This window comes from Camellia sinensis, chromosome 10, assembly GCF_055761805.1.
Source record: "Camellia sinensis isolate YWXY chromosome 10, ASM5576180v1, whole genome shotgun sequence".
NCBI lineage: Eukaryota > Viridiplantae > Streptophyta > Magnoliopsida > Ericales > Theaceae > Camellia > Camellia sinensis.
The window spans coordinates 119,704,402-119,711,699 of NC_138970.1; the positions used below are offsets into that span (position 1 = coordinate 119,704,402).

Consider the following 7,298-nt stretch of genomic DNA (forward strand, 5'->3'; position numbering starts at 1 on the left):
AAACACAGTATGAGCAATGACTAAGACATTAGCAATTGATAAATGTTCAACTTTCATAAACCAATTCGTAATCCATTTCCACTTCATGATCACTATGTTCATGTTTCATTTCAGTTTCCATTTCTTATCAATTTCACAATTTACATTAATGGCTCAGGACCTGGCCAACCACTTATATGAGACAATGACTCATATTAAACATTTTTCATTTTATAATAGATAAACATATTAGTTGTATCAACATCTCAATAGATAAGCATACAAGCTGTATCCACATTTCAACAGATATGCATATTAGCTATATCAACACTTCCAATGACAAGCATATGAGTTGTATCAACACTTCTAGAGATAAGCATATGAGCTGTATCAACACATTATCTGACAAGCATATGAGCTGTATCAGTGGAGTCCATCCCTTATCTCCTCCCAAGCAACATCCGGTTTAGAGGTCCATCCCCTATCTTCCCCTAAACCGTGGAGTGCATCCCCTATCTCATCCCATACACACAATGCATATATACACAAAGGTCATATACACACTCAGTCAATACATAACGTTAATGTATTCTGTTAACCGTCATACTCTATGACATATTGAATTGATTAGTTTTAGTTTGCCTAATCATCATGCATTGTCTACAACAATCAAAACTACCCTCCACCGGTAGCCCAAGCAATTATTTCTAAACAGATAATAAAAGCTCCAACAGATAAAATATCAATGTTTTCAAAAGCGAGCGATTTATAAACCCATCTCCATCATTCCACAACATAATGAGCCAATTTCATTATTTCCAACTCAATTCCATAAGTTCACAATTTTCCCAAATTAATTATACCAATTAATTTTAAACAACAAATTAGGGCTTTTACCTCCAACTCTCGATACTAACCCAAAGGTTCCAATATCACCAACCAACAACAATATCATCATTTTGAAACCCAAAATACATATTATGAGCCCAAAATCATAAAACCCTCTTTGACACATTTTGAAACCCTAAGTCCCAAAATTAACCATTTAAACAATAAGCTAAAAATCTAGGTTAAAACCCATAAGAGTGAGTAGGAATCCCTACCTCAAAAGATGAGACCCAACGAGGAAGATGGTGAAAACGAAGTTGCTCCAAACCACGAGTTTCTCGGATCAAAAGATAGCCCTCGACGATCAACAACCTTTTCGTAAAGGCCAAATGTGAGAAAAACACCCTAGCTAGATCAATAACTAGAGAGAAGGCAAAGTTTTAGAGAGAGAGGCTCTCAAATGGCTTTTTCGGAAAAGTAAGAGAGAGAAAGGATGAGAAAAAGTGATTTAAAACTGCCCCATAGCCAACTGATATACGACATTCCCGCTCGAAAACACAACGCTCGAGCGTCAAGAACAAAAACTATGTCCGCTCGAGCGCAAGAAGACCCGCTCGAGCGCCAAGACACAAAAATAAAGCACATCCGCTCGAGCGCGAAAACCAGTCCGCTCGAGCGTAGATTTCCCCCTCCCAGAACTCACACCGAAAAGGTACTACCCGCTCGAACGCTAAAATACCCGTTCGAGCGTAAAGAAACCCGCTCGAGCGTAAAAATCACACCTGCAGAAGTTTTGCAGGGACACAAAAAAACTGGGAGTGTGCAATCCCTGCTTGAGCGCAAGAAGACCCGCTTGAGCGGACCGCCTAAAAACTGGGCAACAAGGAATTGAAACCAAGGCCTAACCAACCTGTAACAACCCTGCCCAAAACATCCTAAAACTCAATCAAGCGGAATTAAAGGACGACAACAAGATAAATACAACTACCAACTTCACGGAACCAAGTCCGGAACACAACAGAATAGTAAAGGGACAACCGGGATCGCTACAAATACCATAGAGTGAAGTGAAGCCTACAACAAAACAAATATGATTTATCATTATAATACCATAGATTTTTCATTTTAAGTGCACTACCAAAAAAAAAAAAAGTATTAAATTACTGTATCAGGAATCGTTTCAATGAGTGCTGTGTAAGAAGTAACTAGTACTTCATAAGGGCGCAACCAGAGAGGGAGACCAGCTTCCTGGAATATATCTGGCATTAAAAACAGTGGCCAAATCCGTTAACCATCAAGAAGCAAATACTAAGAGGTTCTACAATTATATATAACATGATGAATTTGATTACTATTCTTGCAAAATTGGGATAGTATTGAAGGGAAAAGAAACAATACTTGATACATTTGGTTGCAAAATAAGGGTAAGTCATTCTCATAGAACTAATATAGTTGGTTCTTAGCCATGCGATAGTCTGAAAAGGCTATCACACTAACATCTAAATTAATCACACCATAATGCAACAGGGAGGTTCAAGATGGAGAACAATGCAGTAATACAATCTTCAAGTTAACTTATCTTCTTGAACCTATGGACACACATATGCACAAATCTTTAAAGCACCAGTGATGAAATGAACATTTAAAAAATAAATAAAATAATATATTTTTCACCATAAATAACAAGTTTAATATCATTCACCAGAATGAAAGGAGAGAAAAAAGAGTAGCACAAGGGCAGGGGTTTTGATTTTGCTAACCTTATAAAGATTGGGATGCTCAACGGCTTTGTGAAAATCTTATAAAGATCCCTGCCAAAGTACACACATGGATAACACAAAATTACTGCCAGTTGACACGTGGACGTTGAAAACTTGCCAGCTTGGCAAGATCTATGGTTATCAATGATCATCATAACCTTAGGGATTACAAATAATAGTCAATTTGGGTTGGGTGATTTGTGAAGAAAATTTCTCTTCATTCATTTTCACTCGTGTGGATTATTAGGTAGAATACCTAATGGGGAGGAGAAAAAAGTGAGGCTGAAATAGGGCCTGCTCTTCTTTTACGTATTGATTTTCTAAAAACACAAACTTGTTTTTCGGGAAATTTTTTGAAAAACAACCCAAATTTTAATTAAAATTTTGAAAATGGTTCACACAATATGGAATGAAGATGATGGACACTTATGAACTTTTCGTTTTATTTCAAGAACGCAAAAAACAAAAATGAAGAAAATGAAAACAAAACAAAACAAAACAAAACATGCCCAAAGTAACCCAGAGCATTTCATGCAAAAGACGAAAAGGGATATCAACAGAAAAAAGAGGGAAAATAGTCGATTATAGGGTCATTTGGAAATAAGAATAGGCTGCATAAATACCAAATTACCCTTTGCAGATGCTACTAAATGAACAAAGGTTGATTTTAGGTGGTTTCTTATTCAGGAAAGTAGTGATTGAAAACGTTACCTATAAACCATATTCCAGCTGCCAGAAACAGAATGGATGTTAGGATTAGAGTAGTCTTCCGCTAGTTGTGAATATGATCCTGAAGAATCGTCTAAATTAGGACATTAAGTAATAAATCTGGGCATGATTAGAGTGCACAGAAATGGAATATATATATATATATATATCTAGAATAGTAGGGAGAGATGTTGAGTCCATCACCCACTACCTCAACCAGAAGGTTATAAAAAATGGAAATAAAAAATGGAACAACAAAGAAAATATAGATGGCTTATCAAAAGTCACAACTTAAGAGTCACAATAGAACTTCCATTAATTAAATAAACATTCCATTGTTGTGTCCATGATCATGACCGTCTAAGTCATCACTATATTTACAAATGTAGAACTCTAACTAGTTTAGGCAGGTCCAGATTTAGAGATCCAACTATTATAGAAGAGTTAAAATTATTGACCCTGCGTCATAAATCCAAACAGTTAAGAGTGCTTCAAATCCCTTCTGTAGTTTTACTTGATGCAACAATATTTATGTAATCAGCTTTCAATTTCAGTAGTATTTCAGACTTCCAAAGACATTGCTTAGTTACAACAATGTATTTGGAAGATTTAACCATTAAGGTAAAACATGAGATGGTCAAATTCACAGTCCTCGACTCACAGCTGAGTTACTGATGAAGAAGCTGAAAGCCTAAATAAACGGTGAGACAAATCTACTTCCAATTCTACTTTAAAATTTAGCTTCTTTTTTGTTCTGCATTTCATATCTTTATTTGCATGTTGTGTATTATTGCTCATTTAATACACTTTTAGATCTCTTTGAAAAATGCGTTTTTGTTTTGACTATTTTCGAATCCATCATGTAATTTTTGCCATTTTGCATCGACTCTGCGAATTTGATTATTAACTTCAACCGCGGATTCAAAATATTATCCCATTTTGTTTCTCATATTGCTGTTCTAAATTGAATGTATACATAAGGAAAAACAAGAACAATATAAAATTGACAACTTTCTCTAAATTGATTATTAACTTCAACCGCGGATTCAAAATATTATCCCATTTTGTTTCTCATATTGCTGTTCTAAATTGAATGTGTACATAAGGAAAAACAAGAACAATATAAAATTGACAACTTTCTCTAAATTTTTGTTACTCAATCAATAAATTATTAGCTTCAATGGCTTACAATGCTATTTATAGGGGAAATGGCTAGTTATGCCACATCATAATCAAGACCACAATTAAAATAATAACTCCCTAATCACGCTACGATTACAGAAAATTAAAAATAAAAAAGGTTGCCAAAAGTAGCAAAGGAATTTGGTCAAAATACAGTGTCGGTCACTGCATGTTGGGTTGAGTTGTGCTAGTTTGGTTTATTTTGGATCGAATGTGGGTCCAAAGACTAATTTGACAACCTTCAAAAATCTTTTTAATTATTATTTTGCTATCAAATGGTCAAATTGCTACATGAACTTGCAATCTAGCCACTTGCACTTCAAAAATGCTCTTTTGCACCACCCTTTGACATTACATACCAAGCATCCCAAAGCTAATCCCTACCCATTTCAAGGCAAAATGAAAAATAAAAAAAATGGTTGAATATCACCATTTTCTGGATGTAGTGTTGCCCCAAAATGATATTGTCAAACCAATTGAATTGCTTCCCACGGGTTTTATGTTTGAATATCACTCATTCTAGCAGCTAGGGAGTATGGTACTGGTGGAGGAAGTAGGGGGGTCACGCCAAGATCAATGGTTGAGATGTGGCAAGCCTTGCTTGGCATAGGGGTGAATAGCAGAGTGATGCTGGTGTAGAGAGTTGGGCACCGTGTGCTAGTGGTAATGTGTTTGAACTTTGTAGTGACCAGAACATATACATGTTGTGGCACAGATCTCCTAATTTATAAGTTGAATTGCTTAATTCTTAGTTATTTGTTTTGATTCCATTTTTATTTTTAATTTTAATTTTCTTGGAGATTTTCTTCATAGCTTTTGTGAGGCCTGTTATGTTCCTTGAATCTTAATTCTGCCTCAACTTATATCGGCTGTATGTTATCAACCTATGCCTGCATCAAGAGAATCACTATGAAGTACCATTAGGCACCTCAATTTTTTTTGACTTGTATGGCTTTCATTTCACTGGCTTATTGGAAATGTTCACTATACGCTGCTTTCAGGAAGCCTTGTTCAGGGTATAAATTGAAGGAAATTACTGGAAGTAAAATATTTGCTGCTGATAATGAAGATGGAGGACTAGAATCTGGAAATGCTATCGAATCCTACTAATAAAACAGGACTACATACTTGTCAGGTATTTATTTTATATTGGCTGGATGAAAAATTCATATGAACATACGTAAAATGCCGTGTTGCAATTCCGTCAAATTAGCTGTATTTTTAATGAACACATTTATCAATAAACATGGCATTCAAACTACAAATGCTAATAAATTGATATCAATTCCCAAACAATGAACAAAAAGCTAACACAAAGTTGTTCAATAAAAATCTAAACAAGATCAAAACCAGAACAAACATGTGAACAAATATATTAGAACTTACCTCCAATGAGAAAGTTAGGGTTTCTTTTCTCACAGGAGTTCATTTTTCCCGTCACTGCCGATCAAAGATTGGATCATTTGAGAGCCTAAAAACAAAATACGGATGATTATTCAATCAATACATAGAGATACATATATAAATTCATATATACACTTGTATAGAGAGATTTTTAGGAGAAAAAAAATTATCCAAAAAAAAGTACAGATAATGTGTATGCAGAGAACGAGATTGTGCAAGAGAGGCAGATCGAGAGAGATTGAAAGATCGACAGAGAGGAAGACAGAGACAGAGAGAGAGATCGAGAGAGAGAGAGAAGAATCGACGAAACTGAGATTGGATTGAAATCGAAATTGTGCATATGGTTAGTAGACGATGCAGATGCAGATGCAGATACAGATGGTGGTGGCGGTAGCGGTGGAGCTTCGAAATCAAAATCATTCTGAGATTGGAGCAACTGAATGATGAATCACCGAGCTGAAGAAGGTTAAATCGAGTTCAAGGAGCTGAAGGGTTGAGAGAGAGAGAGTGAGAGATTTGAATTTCTCTGAGACTCTAGGGTTTCTCAGATTCAAATAAGTTGGTGAGAGATTTGAGGGTTTACAGAGAGAGAGAGACTACAACACATTTGAAGGCGCTTTTCAAACAGTATCGTTTTAATTAAACAAAATGTGACGTTTATAAAACGTGTTAAATTTTAAAAATAGTAGCATTTTAAAAAACCGTGAAATCATATATTTCCTGTAGCCTACTTGTATAAATAGAGGTTTTTCTCCTCCAACTTAGTAGGAGAATTTTCGACAGATTTTTTTATGGAAAATAGAGATGGTGTTTTGAGATAAAAAGTCAGAGATATTTTATTTTTTACCAAAGAAAAATTTTCCTATCTTCTTTTGCTAGCCCCTTCTTTGGTTCTTGTTAGAGAGAGTGCAACAATTATCAAATTTACCAAAGCTATTCAGGAGGTGTTTCTGCATTAGTTGGTTTCGACTGTCGTATCATATGAGATAGACGCCGGCGTACCTCCAGCATCCAGCGAGATGTGGTAAATCTGTTTTAAGGAAACTGTGGTATTACACATGTTTCGGTTCGCATCATTTATCTTTTGTTTTTCAAAGTTTTAAATTTAAATAATTTTTCGCATATTATTTTAGGGTATGGCTTCTGTCCAGTCCGGGATTGGACTGGACCATGCTGTTGGGCCCGTGGGGGCCCACCACGGGCCCCGTTTTGATAATCTAAACCGTTTCATGTGTAGAACTCGTCGAGTACTATATATCTATAAAAAATCACGTTGATCGGATATCAATAGCTATGTGATCAAAACAATTTTTTGTCAACCGTTAGTTTGTTCACCGTCCAATTTTTTTAATACGAAACTGATTTGATCATATAGCTATCGATATCCGATCAACGTGAGTTTTTACAGGCAGATAGTACTCGACGAGTTCTACACAT

General features: G+C 35.6%; 1 long non-coding RNA gene across 2 annotated transcripts; it reads right to left on the minus strand.

The window, feature by feature from the left end:
- Positions 1-1,841: 1,841 nt before the first annotated feature.
- On the minus strand, positions 1,842-6,737 carry LOC114295903 (uncharacterized). 2 transcript variants are annotated; one of them, XR_014342522.1, is made up of 6 exons: positions 6,167-6,737; positions 5,844-5,928; positions 3,279-3,357; positions 2,568-2,618; positions 1,972-2,066; positions 1,842-1,881 (listed from the first exon to the last, which is right to left on the minus strand). It is a non-coding gene; the product is annotated as an uncharacterized LOC114295903 (long non-coding RNA). The 2 variants fall into 2 exon arrangements; XR_014342521.1 differs by having other exon boundaries at positions 6,172-6,734.
- Positions 6,738-7,298: the final 561 nt, after the last annotated feature.